An 18,603-nucleotide genomic window follows, 5' to 3' on the forward strand; every position below is an offset into this window, starting at 1 on the left:
CAGGTTATGATCTCAGGGTCCTGAGATGGAGCCCTGCATGCTCAGCATGGAGTCTGCTGGAGTTCCCCCTCCCTCTGCCCCTCCCGCCCTCAAATAAATACATTAAAAAAAAAGAATTTATATTAGAACTTTATTTTATGAAATGAAGTTAGAACTTTTTTTTAATGTTTTCACTCAACAAAATAAAAGGGTAAATATTCAGTTTTGGGAAAAAACTTACTGCTCCGTGAAACTGCAAACCCACCCAAGTAAGTGAACCAGAACGCCCTCTGCAAACCACAGGTACTGCTCTTGCTGCCCCACCTCCAGGACTCCTGGCCACAGCCCGTGTCCTTGGTGGTTGCCTTCTCCTCCTGGCATTCAAAGCAAAGATTCTGGAATCTGGCCATGAGGGCTTCAACACTAGTTACGCACTTATGCACTTTCTAGCTGTGCATGATCATGGACACGCTGCTTATGCCAGAGTTTCAATATCTATAGCAGAGATAAAAGTAAGGCACATAAAATAGTGCATGGCACATATGGGCACTCAGTCTATGTGAGAGGTGATTATATAAAGATTTTTCCTCCCAGCTCCCCAGCTCCCCAGCTCCCCAGGTCACAGCTGCCTGTGCCAAGCCTTAAACCATTATGCCCTCTGCTCTCTGTCTCCATCTCCAAAGCCTTTCCAGATCTGCCTTTAGGGGCTAAGAAGCCATTGGCTTCCCCTGGAAAGTTCTGGGAAGGAAAATGTGGCAATCAGGACTGTTTCCAATAAGCAGAAAGAAGAAGAGTTTTAACTGTCCTTTTTCTTTCCCCCTTTACTTCTGAGACTCTGCCCATTGACTTGCAAAGGAGGAACTGCTTTTGGGTTTTCAGCTACCTTTTGCCACAGTTAAGCCAGGAAGGGAACTTGGAAGCTGAAGACCACCTGCTTGGCAGAGGCCAGGTGTTTTGGTTTGTTTGTTTTAAGGGCATCCTCTTCTACTTCAGTTTCCTTTTCTGAGGACACAGACTCACTATCCCTTCTGCTCGTGGCAGACGTGTGTGCTATTGGTCATTTGCTAAGAAGACAGTGCAGGACGTGCCTTCCTTGTTCATACAAACGTGTGCGGAGTTGGAGCATGTACTCCTGTTCCCATAAGAGAGAACTCACAGCCGGCCCTGGGTTGGGGCCAGCCCTTCCAGATTTGAGCATAAGAAGACAAGACATTTGGTCTGGGACTTCTAGAACAAGCTGAAAACACCAACTCGTACCCAATTCCACACTCTTGAGAGTCAGCCACTGATGCCACCTTGGAGCCCACAGAGGCCATGTGCTTTTGCTCTTGCTAATAGCTTGTGGTATCTGCATAACTGGCAGTTGGAGGTTTACAAACAATGGCATTTCCCTATTTTTTCATACTTTGAATAATATAAATAATGGACACCGCAGGGTTTTTTGTTCGACTCCCTACTGGTTTTGTCTGTAAGTGCCCCAACAAGCTTGCAGAGGGTTTTGCCTTTTAGAGTTGCTTTAATCCAAGCAACTGTCTGACTCCCTTTATCTGTGGTTCACTGGGCTTTCCCTTCTCTCCCTGCTCTGCTCACACCCCCAGCCTGGTGGCCAGTTGGCTCAGGTAGGCCATAAATGTCCCCATGAAAAGAGGCAACGGTCAAGCTCAACGTGAGAGTCACCCTAATTGGACAGCTCAGGGCGCAGCTGCCCCCATGAAAGCAGTGACGGTGCTCAGAAGAATGGAACATGCCAACTGGCTGTGCTGACCAGGGACCCCAGGAGCTCAGGCTGGGGCCCCTTTCCCCTGCTGTATGTATGTGGGCTGTGTGAAGAGAGGTGGACACGAAGCCTGGGTGGACCACCAACAATGCCCACATCACATTCATTCCTGAGCTTTGAAAACTGCTGACATAAAATTGTGCCTACAAATTTAGAGGGTTTGTATCCTTCTCTGGGGGGCCAAGAACCCCTCCACTGTCATATTTGAGCAGCTGCTACATGCTGCCTTGGAAGAGCTCACACCTTTCTGTCCCACTCCCCCTCAGAAACCTGCCGGTGTCCCCTCTTATTACCTGAACTCCCCCCCCACACACACACACACACACTGGTGGTGGCCCATGTCCCCTCCATCCAGGTTCTATCGCTCCCTAACAAGAGCCAGTGCTCTGGAGGCTTCCTGCATGTAGCCTTTGAACCTGCCACTCTCCCCCGCTGGATTGTTCTGCCTGCATTCTCCTCCTAAACAAATGCTACCCTACAGGCTGAGCCCACCCAGAAAACCCCACGAAGCTCAGCCTCATCTGAAGCCCGCAGCTCCTTCCCCCGTGGCTCCTGTGGGACACTGCGCTCTGGTGGTCAACTGGCTCTTAGAACAGAAGGATCTCGGGCAGCCCCCGTGGCGCAGCGGTTTGGTGCTGCCTGCAGCCTGGGGTGTGATCCTGGAGACCCAGGATTGAGTCCCACATCGGGCTCCCTGCATGGAGCCTGCTTCTCCCTCTGCCTGTGTCTCTGTCTCTGTGTCTCTCTCTCTCTCTGTGTGTGTGTCTCTATGAATAAGTAAATAAAATTTAAAAAAAAAAAAAAAAAACCAGAAGGATCTCCAACTTGCTCAACAGCAGAACAGGCCTCCTTATTTCCAGATGCCTTCTTCACCCCAACTGAACATCAGTCACTGAAGGAGTGCACAGCCCAGCGAAGGTCTGCATCTACACAGCTCTGCCTTTTTGCAGCTTGTCCAGATTTTCTCATTCTGTTTCCCCCACACCCTGGCTGGACTATGGCACTGAACCAGGTGCCATGACTCACTCAGGGAGGGGACATGTGACTCTGGCCTCCCCAGCTCAGGCCCTAAATAGCTGAGCCAACAGGGCCTGGGGCATAAATTTGCACTGGTTACACTGACTATGAGTCTATGACTATCCAGGAGCTCAGAGAAGGAGCAAATTAATTATTAGAGAGAAATGATTCCTTATCCCCAAGCTACTCCCTTATTGTCTCTGACCCTGGCAGGCCTGTAGTCTCCAAGAACCACAGACCATGCAGTGGGATTTCAACTGGAATAAATAGGAACCTGTTGAATGTGTTCTTTGTTTAACTCCACACATTTTGTTAGAGCATTTCCTATGTGCCTGTAATTGGTCTAGATAGTAAGGATATGCCAGCGAACAAACAGACAAAATCACCATCCTTCTAGAATGTCCTTCCTAGGGCAGCCTGGGAGAGGGGGGTGCTCAGCGGTTTAGTGTGCCCTTCAGCCCAGGGCGTGATCCTAGAGACCCAAGATAGAGTCCTTCATCGGGCTCCCTGCATGGAGCCTGCTTCTCCCTCTGCCTGTGTCTCTGCCTCTCTCTGTCTGTCTCTCATGAATAAATAAATAAAATCTCTTTTTTAAAAGAATGTCCTAGAGAAGAAAGGTAAGCAATAAATAAATCAATAAATAATAAAGCAATAAATAAATAAAGTGCAATATTTAGTATGCCTGATGGTGAAAGTAGTTTGGAGGAAAATAGTCGGGGAATGAGAAAAGAGACAAAGGGAGTATGAGAAGGTTTGGAATATTCAACAGGGTAATCAGAGAGTGATTTATTGATGAAGTGACATTTGAGCAAAGGCCTAAAGGAGAGGTGGGATCAAGCCCTGCAGAGAGCTGAGGCTTTCCAGACAGGGGGAGAACAAGTGCAAAGGCCCTGTGGTGGGGACAGGTCCAGGGTGATGGAGGGAAAGTGTGGAAGGCTAAGCAGCTACAGCAGAGTCAAAGTACTTGATGTTCAGGCCTGGGCTTGGGGTTCAGAGCAATTCAAGGTAAGGAAACAACACAGTCCTTGACTTCAAAGAAGCAAAGAGCCTCTAAAGCCTACACAGCAAATGCTAAAATAATAACACACGTAGAAAAGATCGAGTCCCAGTCTATACTGTGAGAGTTCAGAAGAGAAAGCTCGGGGCGCTGGAGCAGGCAGAGAGCGCTTCAAGGGACAGTGGAGGCCAGCTGGGTGGGCATTGAACAGGCAGGGAGGAAGGTGGTGTGGGCACAGTGCACGCCATGGGACATTCTAATCAACTATCAGCCGTGTTCCCTGTGAATGAGTCTCTGGAATTATTGCAGCTTGGGATTTTGGGAGACAGATCAACAGAGGTTGGTAATGTGCACATATTTTCTCCCAGGAGAGGCATTCTGTATCAAGGCCTCTGTCATTTCTCATCACAAAAGTCCTATTGCTATACAGTATGAATGTCTTCTAGGCATCACCATGAAAGCAGTGAATGAGGATTGGAGTGGAAGGGGAGACAACCAGCAAAGGAGGCTGGACTGCCCAGAGCCCTCAAGGGCTTTTTTTTTTTTTTTTTTTTTAGATTTTATCTATTTATTCATGAGAGACACACAGAGAGAGGCAGAGACACAGGCAGAGGGAGAAGCAGGCTCCCTGCAGGGGAGCCTGATGCAGGACTCAATCCCAGGACCCCGGGATCACGCCCTGAGCCAAAGGCAGGAGCCACCCAGGCGTCCCCTCAAGGGTTTTCTATGACACACATTCTTCCTGCTTCATCTTTGCCTCCTGACCACAGGCAAATAACCCTGGAAGATTCCTATTTTGAGCCCTTCACACATTTATGCCCTGCTGCTTTCCTTAGTTTGCTGCTTTATTCATTTGTTTAGTTACCAATTCATTCAACCAAATTTTATCCTCCTTACTCTGAGGTTGCCAGTGGCTACTTACTCCCACTCCATAAGCTCATCTGAAAACTTGACAAATCACCTTTAACAAGAGTCCAGTAACTGAAGATGCCATGTAGACAGCACCAGAAGAGGATCCCCGCCCTCCATTGCAGCCAGGACTAGCTCCCTAATGCATGAGTCCCATGAAGAAGAAAAATACAGGCTGTTTTGTTCCAAAGGCAAGGAAAGGGGTGCCTGACTGGCTCAGTTGGTAGAGCATGTGACTCTTGATCTCAGGATCTCAGTTCAAGCCCCATGTCAAGCAGAGAGCTTACTTAAAACCTGCAAAGGAAAACATGCCACTAAAGGCATTAAAATATGAATTTTTTTTCTTCCATGGACTTTCTTGCTCTCTCATAGTGTTTCTTTTTTAAAAAAAGATTTAATTTATTTATTCATGAGAGACACAGAGGGAGACACAGAGATCCCAGGACCCCGGGATCACAACCCGAGCTAAAGCAGATGCTCAACTACTGAGCCATCCAGGTGCCCCTCTCATGGTGTTTCTTACCTGCTCTTTAATGTTAAGCTTCCTTGGGCACAGGGATGTTTGTAGGACGAGTGCAAGCCCTCGCAGACACTGGAGGTGGGCTGTGTGCTGGGTGCATATGCACACAGCGCAGCAGCTCTGGGATTCCTCCTTTGACCAGCCACCAGACCGACATGCCACGTTCCAGGCACAGCCCACATTGGATGGCACAGCCCTAAAGGATGAAACGTCTATGCCAGCACATGCTCAGTCCCGGGACCAGCAGTGGGTGAGAGGCTAAGCCCTGCTGTGCCTGCCAAATGCACCATGACACTGGCAGCCCAGGGGAGGGACAGCTGCCATCATGCCTCTCCTCCAGACACCAGAGGGCACACATGCTCAACTGTCATTCTCTCTGTACCCTGGGGGTGGGGGGGTGGGGCAGAGATGGTGACAGCATCAAGGGGCAAGGGCAGGGAGCGGGGATCTGGGGTGGGGGGCATGGGAACCAAGGAGCAGGAGACAGCCAAGACCAGTCCCAAGGAGGCAGTGAGAGGCAGACAGACCTCCAAGCCCCAGTGCATGCTGCTTCATTCCATCAGGCTTTACTTAGAAAATGTAAAATCAAAGAGAACATCATTAAGAATGGTAAGGGGCGTCTGGGTGGCTCAGTTAGTTAAGCATCTGTCTTTGGCTCAGGTCATGATCTCAGGGTCCTGGAATCGAGTCCCACATCGGGCTTCCTTCATGGAACCTGTTTCTCCCTCTGCCTCTCTCTCTCTGTGTGTCTTTCATGAATGAATAAATAAAATCTTTTTTTTTAAATAAAATCTTTTTTAAAAAATTATTAAACTGTTTAAAGGTCAAAATAGCAAGACAGTGGCCACAGAGCGTTAATCCCAAGTACAGAACCCTTCTGAGGATGGAGCCCATGTGACCACACTGGTTGTACACCCATGAAACCATCTAGGCAACAACTTTCAACACACAAGTGTTATGGTTTAGGTCCTCTGCCAAGTCTGTTGCTCCCAGTAGCTCCTCTCAGAGCTGAGGTGGGTCCTCAGACTGGCATTAGCAGAGGCGTGAAGCTCCCCACTACATCAACGAGAACATCCACCAAGGCCTAAGGAGTATCGCCTGAGCATCCTCAGATCCAGATCTGCCTCATCAACTTCTTCCAGATGCAAAAAGCACCTCCGGGTCTTGGGGGCCTGGTTTGTTTGTGTCAGATATAATAACTCGCCTGATAGTTGCTTTTAAAAATTGGCTATGCTTCCATCTGCCAGCCTCTGAAATCAGGCCCATGTTTCATGTTTCCCAGTGTACCTTTGAGAAAAGTCCATAAGCCCATAAACACTTTCCTTTTTTCGCTCCAAGGAGCAGTTTAATCCTATTACTTAATACCACTGATTACCGAGGAGCTGTGTAGAGAATACCTTCTCTTTTAGGCTCCATTTCTCATCCTGGGGGACTGGATGAATATGCACCCACACTTCACTATGGGAGATTTCAAAAGCCTCAGAAGAAAATGAAAGCAGACTTTGAGTTAAGCCTTATAATAGAGAGGAAATACTAGGAGAGTTTTCAATTTTGTTTTATTTTATTTTATTTTATTTATTTATGATAGTTACACACACACACAGAGAGAGAGAGAGAGAGAGAGAGAGAGAGAGAGAGGCAGACACAGGCAGAGGGAGAAGCAGGCTCCATGCACCGGGAGCCCGACGTGGGACTCGATCCCGGGTCTACAGGATCGCGCCCTGGGCCAAAGGCAGGCGCCAAACCGCTGCGCCACCCAGGGATCCCGAGTTTTCAATTTTTTTTTGAAGATTTTATTTATTTATTCATAGAGACAGAGAGAGAGAGAGAGAGAGAGAGAGAGAGAGAGGCAGAGGCACAGGCAGAGGGAGAAGCAGGCTCCATGCAGGGAGCCCGACGTGGGACTGGATCCAAGGTCCCCGGGATCAAACCCCGGGCTGCAGGCGGCGCTAAACCGCTGCGCCACCAGGGCTGCCCCCGAGTTTTCAATTTTGATTTCAGAATCCATTTGTGGAGATCTTGCTTTACAAGAATAAAGAAAAGCCCCTAAGCATACTAATTTGTTTTAATACCCAGCCACATTACCAGGCAACTGAGAGCATGAGACTTGAGGTACTTGGTCCTACAAACCTATGTGAATAAATCCCAAATCTCTGTTGGGCCCTTGTCCTCTGTCTGCACAGAAGCTGGCACCTGCGGGCCTGGCAATGGTGGCGGAGTCGAGAACCAGTAGGGCCAGGGCCAGGGCCAGGGTTGGCGGTGTAGACGCAAAATTCCATCCAAGGGCCTTGTGGCCAGGAAGGGTTGAGGGGCCAGGAGTCTGTCCCTCTGTCTTTCCCAAAGATGGGAAAGGACTTCGGAGTCATCCTCGGTTCTGGGCGCTATACCACACTTCGGCCAGCAGAGGGCAGCACAGCATTTCAGAATGGTCGTTCGAGAGCTTTTAAAAAACAAAGAATTTGAGCCCTCTACCTGCCACTGCCAACCCCCTTCATATTTTTCGTTCAGGTCTTGTGTTTTTTTTTTTTTTTTTTTTCCTGTTTCCTCTTCTGGGGAACCTGAAAGTCATCTGAAATTATTCCGTTGCTGTTTTGAGGAGAAAAAATGGATTTCCTCTTTGGGATGGACTTGAGCAAAATTAGACCAGAGTAGACCCCAGACCCCCAACCCAGGCAAACCCAGCTGGACTTTCTTTGCCTCCTTCAATGCCATGAATGAACTCTCATTTTCTTTTTTCTTTCTTTCTTTCTTTCTTTCTTTCTTTCTTTCTTTCTTTCTTTCTTTCTCTCTCTCTCTCTCCTTCCCCCCACCCTCTCTCTCACTCTCTCCCTAAATACAGAATTTGCTGCCCATTAATATAAATATCAAGCCTCAGTGAACAGGTGAGGAAAACATTTGAGGAGGTAAAACAGGTTGAACCAGTAGTGTGGGAGTCTGAATCTCTGGCCCCAGAAACACCCAGAAACGCCCCTAACGTGAGGTCCTGCTTCTGAGCTCTGGACCCAGCTCTCCTTGGCAGTGCTCGTCAGGACGGAGCCTGTGTAAATGTGCCTTATGAGCGCCAGAGAATTTCCTTTGTGAGACGTGTTTTCCTTTACCCTGTCTCAATCCACAATGAGCCAAATCTTGGCCCAAGCTGCAGGCTGGTGTTTGCTTGTGAGACCCCTCCTTGCCTTTTCCTTTGCCTTCTGGGCTCCTTCTGGGAACCAGTACCCTTTCTCAGCTCCGAGGGAATCTAGAGGAGGATTTCCGCCCATGCTGTTCTGGAGTTTTACCTCTGCGTCTTTTGTCTGGTGGTGTGTGGTTCTCCATTAGAAGTCCTACTGGGGAAAAAGAAAGCATTCACCCTTCACAAAGTGTTCACATTTTCTTAAAAACTTTTTTTTTTTTTTTTAAGTTCAAGCCTCATGTTGGCTATAGAGAATTTTTTTTTTAATTTTTTTATTTATGATAGTCACACAGAGAGAGAGAGAGGCAGAGACACAGGCAGGGGGAGAAGCAGGCTCCATGCACCGGGAGCCCGATGTGGGATTCGATGTGGGATTCGATCCCAGGTCTCCAGGATTGCACCCTGGGCCAAAGGCAGGCGCCAAACCGCTGCGCCACCCAGGGATCCCCTGTAGAGAATATTTTTTTAAAAAACTCCAAGATGAAAAGTCACATGCCTTACTGACTGAGCCAGCTAGGTGCCCTCAAAAGGTATTTATGTTTTAACAGGGGGACAATAAGCCAACAGAATTGAATTCTAGAGGTGAGATTCCTGGTTTGGGGAGAGATATATGTAAATGTTAGAAGACTTAGCTAACATGTAAGGAGCTGCCTCTTCACCTATCGCTGAAGCCAGCCATGAACCTAACCAGCTGATACAGGGCCAAACACACACAGCCAGGTCTGGTAAGCAAGCACTTTTGCCAAACACTGTTGATTTCACAGAGCCAGAGGTGATCTCATCACAGCAGCTGGGTTCTCTATTACCTGTCCCAAGCACAGAATCACCTCTGATAACCTCTGCAGGTGGTAGTCTAGCCTGAGCAACTCCTATATATTCCATATGGGGCTGAGCTCTGAAGCCTGACACCCACCTCCTCCCAGAAACTACCTTCCCTCTCCATATTTTTCTCATGGACTCTTAATAGGTTGTTTCAATAGTCTCGCTCCATTGAGCAATATTACATGCTTAGAAAGATGATGTCAGGCTTTATTGCACACTCCCATTACAAACTTCGGCATGTAATATTTATATACACACTGGCTCTCACCAAGGAACTCAAAGCCACTTATGGATCCTGTCTCATTTGCTCCCACAGGAGTCCTGAAGTTAGAGGGGCTCATCCTATCTGGGAATAAAGAGAGCGGAAGAAACTTCCACGCCTTTTATGATATTTGAAAAGACTCCTCCAAGGTTAGTCATGGTCACCAATCTGTCCTTTATCGACATTTTGAGTTGATAATCCTAGGGCCATCTTGTGAAACTTGCACCTTGCAGGATGATAATCATTTAGGGGCCAGTATTTTCCTATTGAGTTTATAAGGCAAACTGAAACATTGCAGATTCTGTGACAAAGATCAGCATAGGGACTGAGGCTTAAGAGCCTGCTGGATGGCCAACCAGAGCCAGGCCTTGGCAAGTCCCAGAGGATAAGCATAGGGTCTCAGGTAAAATGAGATGTTAGAAGCACCTAGACATTTTCATTCAAATGGCGATTCATTATTGTATAGAAACACGAGAAAAGGTGAAAATGCAGACGTGTGACAGCATATTTGGGGAAATGACAACAGGGTAATGAGTGTGGGTGGGAGAGTGAGTACAAGTATAGTGTGAGAAGCAGCTAGAGAGCCAGGCTGGTGGCCAAGCCAGGCAGATCCTGTAGACTCTAACAAGATTTGTAGACTTTATTCTGATGGTTCTCTGACCAGCTTAAATAAGACAGTGGCCTGATCAGATTTGCATTTTGAAAGAATTGCCAGGGCTGTGATGAAGGGAAGTTAGAGAGGCCAGAGTAGGTGCAGGAAATCGAGCTGGAGTCTCCCATGGGAGTCAGGCAGTGGCCAGTCATCTAGACTAGAAGGGTGGCAGTGAAGGCAAAGAAAGTCAGTGGATCTGAGAGCTATTTAAGAGAGAAATCCCAAGGAGGATGTGTAGAGAAAGGACCCAATAGCAGAAATTGGATTTCCCAGTGCAAACTCTGGTATCTAATATAATTTTATATCCTTTGTACTGCCGGGTATAAGGGAGGGTAGTAGAGTAAAAGGAGAGTCTAATACTGTAATTCTCAAACTCCTACTATGTGCCAGGCACTGCCTTAAGCTCTTATAATCTATAGGATAATAAAGGCTTTGGAATAAGGATTCCAGCTCTGCATTTATCAGCTATTTAACATTGGACAATTTACATAAACCTTTTCATCTATATAATGGAGTTATATGGGTTTTCATTCAGGGTAGGGAGAATGGGCAGAATGGGTAAAGTGGGGAGAGGTTAAGTAATTTACTCATCATGTTTACCTCTGGTCATAATGGAGTAACAGGAATCAAATTTACCTTCTCGTCATAAACAACCAGAAAACTAGACAAAAATGCATAAAACAAATGTGATTAGATGTTGGACAACAGGCAGCACAAGTCTGTGATCCCTAAGAGAAGGGAAACACATGAAGTGATTGCCCTGGTTTTCTGCCTGGAGACAAGTTCTAGACCATGGCACAGGGATTGCCCAGGGGACTTGCTGAGTTGAGAGAGAGATCACAGTGCTGGGGTAGAGGGTGGACAGAAGCTGGAATTTGTAGGACAGAATTCCAGAGAGGATGGAGTTACAAGAGACAAAGAGCTTGAAGGTCTCCTTGAATCTTTGCTCAATAGTAAAAAGAGTGGAACTCCATGAAAACATGAATACAGGTGAAAAGAGAAATGGAAGGTCTGGGGAACTAATGGAATTTCTAGAGATGGAATTAGCAAGAGAACATCCTGCAAGAGAAAAAATTACTGAACTTGTGACATAGCAATAGAAACCAACCAAAATGAAGCAGGAGGAAAAAACACTAAAAAAATGAACAGGGGCACCTGGGTGGCTCAGTCAGTTAGGCAGCCAACTCTGGATTTCTGTTCAGGTCATGATTGTGGGGTCCAAGGATCGAGCTCTGCATCTGGCTCTGCACTTAGCAGGAAGTCTGCTTGAGGACTCTCTCTCTCCCTCTGCCCCTCCTCCTACTCACTCTCTCATTCTCTCTCTAAAATAAATCTTAAAAAAAAAAGTAAAACATGATCACAATATTCCAAAAGGTGGATGAGAGAGAAGAATTAGAAGTATATTGTTGTAAGGTTGTTATATTTTATATGAAGGGGTATAATAACAGTTAAAGGTATTCTGGGTTATGTATTTTATCCAAGGTTACACATACGGTGGAGCTAGGAGCAAATCAAATACTGCCAATTGCAAAGCCTTATATAGAAGGGATGATGGGAATACAGGCTTGCAGAGCTGTCGAATCTTAGATTGCTCCAAGACAGAGTTGTACAAAAGCTATGGGAATTAAGCCCTTTCATCCCTGTAGTGAGTAGAATTGTGTCTTCTAAAAAGACATGTCCAAGTCCTGAGCCTCTGTACTTGTGAATGTGGAGGGTTTGCAAATGTCAAGTTAAGAGGAGGTTAGGGGGACCTGGGTGCCTTGGTCAGTTTAATGTCTGCCTTCAGCTCAGGTCATGATCCCAGGACCCTGGGATCAAGTCCCACATACGGCTCCCTGCTCAGAGGGCTGCCTGTTTCTCCCTCTCCTCACTCTTTCCTCTGCTTGTGCTCTCTCTCTCTCTCTCAAATAAATAAGATCTTAAAAAAAATAGGAGGTCCTACTGGATTAGGGTCAACCCTAATTGAAAGACTGGTGTCCTTTTGAAAAGAGAGAAATTTGGACACAGAGAAGAAAGAGATACAGGGAAAGTGCCATGTGGCAATGGAGAGGCATAGACTAGAATGATACTTCCACCAGTCTAGGAGCACTCGGGATTGACACAGCCACTAGAAACTGGAAGAGACAAGGAAGGATCCTTCCCTAGGGTCCTCAGAGGAAGCATGGTCCTGTCAACACTTTAATATTGGACTTCTGGCCTCCAGAACCATGAGAGAATAAATTTCTATTGTTTTAAGTCACCAAGTCTGTAGTACATTGTTACAGAAGTTCTAAGAAACTAATACAGGGGCACCTGGGTAGCTCAGTCAGTTAAGCGGCTGCCTTTGGCTTAGGTCATGATCCCAGGGTCTTGGGTTCGAGCCCCACTTTGGGCTCCCTCCTCAGCGGGGAAGCTCCTTCTCCCTCTGCCCCTCCCCCTGCTTGTGCTCTCTCTGTCTCTCTCAAATAAATAAATGAAACCTTTTTTTTTTTTTTTAATTTTATTTAGGGCAGCTCCAGTAGCTTAGCGGTTTAGCGCCGCCTTCAGCCTGGGGCCTGATCCTGGAGACCAGAGATCAGTCCCACATAGGGCTCCCTGCATGGAGTCTGCTTCTCCCTCTGCCTGTGTCTCTGCCTCTCTCTCTCTCTCTGTCTCTGTCTCAAGAATAAATAAATACAATCTTAAAAAAAAATCCCTTAACTTTAAAAAAATAAAATAAAATAAAATTTTATTTAAATTCAACTTGCCAACATATAGTATAACACTCAGTGCTCATCTCATCTTGTGTCCTCCTTAAAGACCGTCAAAATAAAATCTTTAAAACAAAAATAAGGAACCAATATAATCCTGAAAACTTGGAGTTCCCTTATGTTCCCAGTGTTTGCAAGGTGGAAAAGCGCTGGGGGCCCATGTAGGAAGTGAATGTGGACAGCAAGGCTCTAAGTTAAAAAAAACAAACCAGCTTCAAGATTGAAGAGCCAAGAGCCATGAAGGAGGGAACTGGTTGGGCTGGTTTTCTCATAAAACTCGGTGACTTTAATCCCAACCAGGTTGAATTTTAAAGTTAATTGCCTCAGTGAGGAACAAGTAATGCTTCCTTCCACAGTTTGTTGTGTGTGTGTGTGTGTGTGTCCATCTGGTGGCCCTGTGTTAGGCCCACAGGGGAAAGCCGGGTGAATCAGATGCCCTTGATCTTGAGAAGCTATTTCTAGGAGGAGTCACCTCAGTGACAGGTGTAATGGACCAGGTCAATGGAATTAGTCAGGAAAATGAGTAACCAGCTGCAGGGGCTCAAAACCAAGAGTGATTCATTCCAGCTAGAGGAGGATCACCCAGATTGCTTCAGGAGGAAGAGGAGACACAGCACCAAATGATGCCTGACAGTGGAGTCTGCTGTCCCACGGACAAGCTGATCCTCTCTGTCAAATAGATACAAATGGAGGAAAACAAATTACCAGGAACGCTGGTGTTCTTCCAGGGGATGTTTCACAATAATTAGGTAGTAGTGCTCTCTGCTTAGTGGAGAGGTCTAAAGCTGTCTAGCCCTGACTTGAGCTGGGGGCAATTCTCTGGGCTCTCAGAGTCTCTTCTTTTCCATTCTGATTCTCCACACGGTGCCGGTGTTCTTCTCCACACTCTGCAGAGGTTGAGGATGGTGGCGAAGCTGGAGGAGGTACAGAGTGATGGGGAACTGTTAATGATCTCTTATCAACTACATTTTGTTGGAGAGCTGGTGGTGTAAGGAGAGGGCGGACCCTTGTCTAAAATTTGCAGGAGTCAGGGTAAGAGTAGAGCCTGCATGTCTCAGCTCCATCCACATTGCCAAGAGGTGGCGCCCCTTGGCCCCACTTGGGCCTCCCCAGTAGCATGGCCCACAGTCTGGAAAAGGGACCCCAAGAACAGGCTGTGTGAACCCTGAAAGCAAACATGACCCTTTTCAAGCAAGGAACTTTGGTGTCCTGAGTACCCAGAATGTGGTCTAGAAGGGAGGTACAGGCTGTGGTCAGCATATTCTTGTGGCCCTCTTGACCCTTAACCCACGAGAAGAGACATGGCTGGAACAGGCCTGGAGCAGAACCCTCTAGAGCCTGGAACCTGAGCTGGCTGATCCTTAGATTTCTCTGAGTCTAACATAGAATTGAGTAGGAGCACTCTTAAACTCAACATGAGCTGATACTGAGTTTCTTGTTTTTTTTCTGGTAGCTGGACAAGCTAATACCAATCATCACAGCAGCCTATGTAAAGAATTTCATGGAGGGTATGTGTCAGAAGCAGTGGTTCTCAACTGGGGGCAGTTTTGCCATCCGGGACATTTCCAGTGTCTGCAGGCATTTTCAGTTGTCACGACAGTAGAGTGCTACTCACATCTCATGGATAGAAGCCAGGGAGGTTGCAAAATATCCTACAACTGTGTCCTACAATAAGCCCCCCACAATAAGCCATGATCCAGCCCCAAATATCAATAGTGCATGGTTTGGTACATGAATTTTCGGTATCTTGAGTATGTGGACTTGCGTGCTTTAAGATGATGAGCCTAGAAAGTATGAGATCACAAGACTTGGGGGGCTTCTAAAGAAGGACCCAGAGTAACTGCTTCCAGAGAAATGAGTCAATATGAACAGAAAAACAACTTGATGGTGAACTTGGGGCTGTACTTTTAGCCTCAACAAACGGACTTACAGGCCATGCCAAGATCCCATAACACCAACCAGTCCTGAGCCAGCTTTTCCTTATGCACCTTGCCACCCACCACCCACAACACCTCCACTGTCTCCTTGTCTTTGGTCTTCACAGAGGCAGCTCTCCATTCAACTAATCTCTCCAATGTTTAAACTAATTGAGTTTTCTTTGCAGCTTAATACCATGCTTCACAGGGTCTACTTCTATCAGGTTATGTAACTCAGGACCCAGGTAGAATTTGGACTTAAGTCTGTGTGGTCAACTGAGCAACCAGTACTACTTCCCTTAAGCAGCCAGGGGTCTGGGAAGGATGCCAAATGTTTTTGGCCTCCCTCTAGCCCACAGCAGGAAGTGGCGGTCAGGACATGGACAACAACACGTCTTCTACTCCCGCCCCAGGTTCATGACAACTTTTTAAGCCAAGCATACTGCAATCAATTAATTCTTCTTTTTAAAAAATTTTTTTTATTTTATTTTACTTTTATTTATTCATGACAGAGAGAGAGAGAGAGAGAGAGAGAGGCAGAGACACAGGCAGAGGGAGAAGCAGGCCCCATGCAGGGAGCCAAACGTGGGACTCCATCCCAGGTCTCCAGGATCACACCCCAGGCCAAAGGTGGTGCTAAACCTCTGGGCCACTGGGGCTGCCCTTAATTAATTCTTCTAAACATAAAATAATCAGTAGCCATGTCCATTCTGAGCCCATGAGCAGGCAGGGCCAAGTCCAAGACCACCCCCTCTGTCTTCAGAAGGTCTTGGGATCCCAGCAGTTCTGGTATCTAAAGGCTTTTTAGGCTCCTAACCTTTCCAATAACATTTTCCAGTAATTTCCAACAATGTTTTTCTTGAAAAATTTCCCCAACAATTAGCTAAGCAAAAAGTCAAATGTGTATTTTTGTTGACTCAGTCAACTCTTGATTCTGGGAGGAATTCTGCTATGTGAGAAGTCCCCCGCTTCTTCTTTTCTCCCAGACTGTTCTTCATTCATCCCTTTGGTCATCTTTAGGGGGCATCTCCTAGATAGCCCGCCCCTTGGCATGCTTGTGTGCGGTGGTGAAGAACCATTTTCCTGTATAATATCACACAGGCTGACTCCCCAGTTTGCCATCTCAGCCTGGAAAGAAAGAAAAGTGCTTAATGATGTATTTGCCATCCAATTTCACCAGAATAAATTCCCGATACGTATTATTACTTAATTAATCCTGAAATCATTCCTGATACTTCAGTTATTTGAGTGCTCCATAAAGGAGGCTTTAAAAGAGGTGGTATCGGAGAGAGACAAGGGAGAGAACTTTCTGAGAGACTGGTAGTTTTTAAAAGCACCTTCAAAAAAAAAAAAAAGCACCTTCTCTCGGTCTGGTACTTTTCCTACAAATAAATAGCACGCATATCTTTCAAGATCTAAGAAGTACTGGTGAGCAACAGTTTTAGGGAGAAATAAAACAACTGAGCTTCCTCTGTGCAGTAAGAATATATTAGCCTAATGTTGCTTTTCTTTCTTTCTTTCTTTCTTTCTTTCTTTCTTTCTTTCTTTCTTTCTTTCTTTCTTCTTTCTTTCTTTCTTTCTTTCTTTCTTTCTTTCTTTCTTCTCTTTCTCTTTCTTTCTTTCTTTCTTTCTTTCTTTCTTTCTTTCTTTCTTCTTTCTTTCTCTTAAGTTTTCACTGACGTTAAAAGCATTGAAATCTAAGAAACTGCAACTTGAGGTTGGGGGAATCCCAGGGTGGTGGGCACACAATCACATTCAACAACAAAAGCAAAAGGGAAAAGTGAAAAATGGGGCAGCCGCCTGAAATACTAGGCGACCTGGTCCCGGCTGGGAGCCCAGGGGCGGGCCAGGAACTCGGCCCCATCTGAGCCACGTGATCACTGTCTTTGCTGGCCCCTGGGGCCTGGGGACACAGGATGGGAGGAGACTCGGGGACAAAGAGCAGAGCTGTAGAAACCAGGCCTGGGGTGAGGATGCTTTGGGTCGGAGTTTCTGCCTTTGTTTTTTTTTTTTTTTTTATCTCACCCAAGGGAAGTTAAAAATTCACCTGAGCTTGTAAAAGGACTCTCTAAGTAAAGGTGCCCGTGGGGACCTCTAAGGATACCTGCAAGTCCAGGCTGCTGGGCTGAGGCCAGAGCGCGGGAGGGAAGGGCTTTTGGGACAGGACCCCCCCCCCCCGCCCCATCCCAGCCCCCAACTCCTCTCATCAGGTCCTCCCCTCCCACCCCCACCCACCCCACCCCACCCCACCCCCACCCCTGCCGGGTTCTCCGAGCGAGCGAGCCTCCTGGCTCTGCCTCCATCTCCGCAGCTGTGCCCGCTGGGGCCGGTGCCTGAGCCGCAGTCCCCGCGGGAGGGGACACTGCTCCCCAGTGAACGAGCAGCACCGAACAGCCAGGTGGTGTGATAAGGACTTTTGTTGGTGCCACTTGATGATGTCCCGAGAAACGCAAACAGCACGGCAGGGAGGCGGGTCTAGAGGACCCGGGGAAGGGACGCCTGGCTCGGGGCGTGACCCCGGACTCCCGGGTTCCAGTTCTCCGTGGGGCTCCCTGCGTGCAGCCTGCTTCTCCCTCTGCCCGTGTCTCTGCCTCTCCGTCTGTGTGTGTCTCTCATAAATAATAAAATCTTTTAAAACAAAAAAAGCAACAACAACAAAAAAAAGACCCGGGAAAAGCAGGCCAGATCAGATGCGGGTGCCTGCGTGGCTGTGCCATCCACGTCCTCTGGGTTCCTTCCAGCTTCACTGTTAACCATAATCTCCGTTACTTGGGACTGTGTGAGTCACCCACACCGAGAGCTAGATGGGAGTTTGGAAATCAGATCTCTGTTGAACGGACTATGAATCTGAGTTTTGAGTGTTATCTGCCTGGTCTCTTTATTGGGAGTTTTGCCTTTGGGCTCCTGCTTGTTTCTCTCCTGATTTCTCTCCTGGCTGAAGGTGAGGAATCCTGAAATCTCAGGCTCTGCTGACCCTTTTCTGATCATAGGGCGAGGACGTGTTTTGCTGGGAGTAGTCTCTTGAAAGTGGCCCGGGCACAGATATAAGGAAACAGCACATATGTTTTCCTTTGTTGTTTATCAGTCTGTCATTAGCTCTAAGGGCACCATTTTTCTTTACTTTCATTTTGTAAAAAATTGAGACATAACTTACGTGTCATAAAATTCACAGATGTTGGGTTGTAGTTCAGCGAGTTTTGACAAGTGCATACGTTTGTGTAACACTCACACCTCTAACAAAATGCAAACATTTCCATTACTTCCTACCCGCCCCCCCCAAAAAAAAATTTCCTTATGCACTTTATCAGTCTCTCCCTATATCACCCCAGTCCCAGGCAACTTTGTTCTGATTTCTATCACCTTAGGTTAGCTTTGCTTGTTCTGGAATTCCACATAAGTGGAATCATACAATACGTACTCTTTTTATCTGGCCTTTATTGTGTGGCATAATGTTCTTGAGATGCATCCATGTTGTTGCAGGTACCTGTAATGTATGTTCAAGATATTTTTGATAGCAAGCCCCCACAATTTATGAGGCCCCCTCTCTACAGAGCCTAGTCTTGGGCACCTGGGTGGCTCAGTGTGGTGGCTTTGTTCTGTGTTCTTTTAGCCAAGCAGAAACTACATTTTTCAGAATCCCTCTCCCTGTTTATTCCAGGAAAGTATTGGCTACAAGAGAAATGTGTGTGATCTTTGGAAGATGCACATCAGCCATGATTTTATGGGTCTAAAGGCAAGTGCAGGGCACCAGGCACTGAGGTAGCTTATGTGCTCAGCAAGTTCATGGGCAAGAAGCAGCACCAGGACCCACAGCACTTCCCACTCCTACCAGAATCCCTTTAGCTTCTCCATGG

At 46.9% G+C, this 18,603-nt stretch overlaps 2 long non-coding RNA genes across 2 annotated transcripts in view; one reads left to right on the top strand and one right to left on the bottom strand.

Annotated features, from left to right (window-relative positions):
* The window catches only part of LOC129511699 (uncharacterized), a 38,912-nt gene extending 33,563 nt beyond the window's left edge, over positions 1-5,349 (bottom strand). Inside the window, exon 1 of the long non-coding RNA XR_008664882.1 lies at positions 5,203-5,349. This is a non-coding gene — a long non-coding RNA (uncharacterized LOC129511699). The remainder of the gene's footprint in view (positions 1-5,202) is intronic.
* The window catches only part of LOC129511698 (uncharacterized), a 164,119-nt gene that overhangs the window by 125,180 nt on the left and 20,336 nt on the right, over positions 1-18,603 (top strand). The window contains exon 3 of the long non-coding RNA XR_008664881.1: positions 9,507-9,601. This is a non-coding gene — a long non-coding RNA (uncharacterized LOC129511698). The remainder of the gene's footprint in view (positions 1-9,506; positions 9,602-18,603) is intronic.

The sequence above is a fragment of the Nyctereutes procyonoides genome, unplaced genomic scaffold (assembly GCF_905146905.1).
Source record: "Nyctereutes procyonoides isolate TBG_1078 unplaced genomic scaffold, NYPRO_anot_genome, whole genome shotgun sequence".
NCBI lineage: Eukaryota > Metazoa > Chordata > Mammalia > Carnivora > Canidae > Nyctereutes > Nyctereutes procyonoides.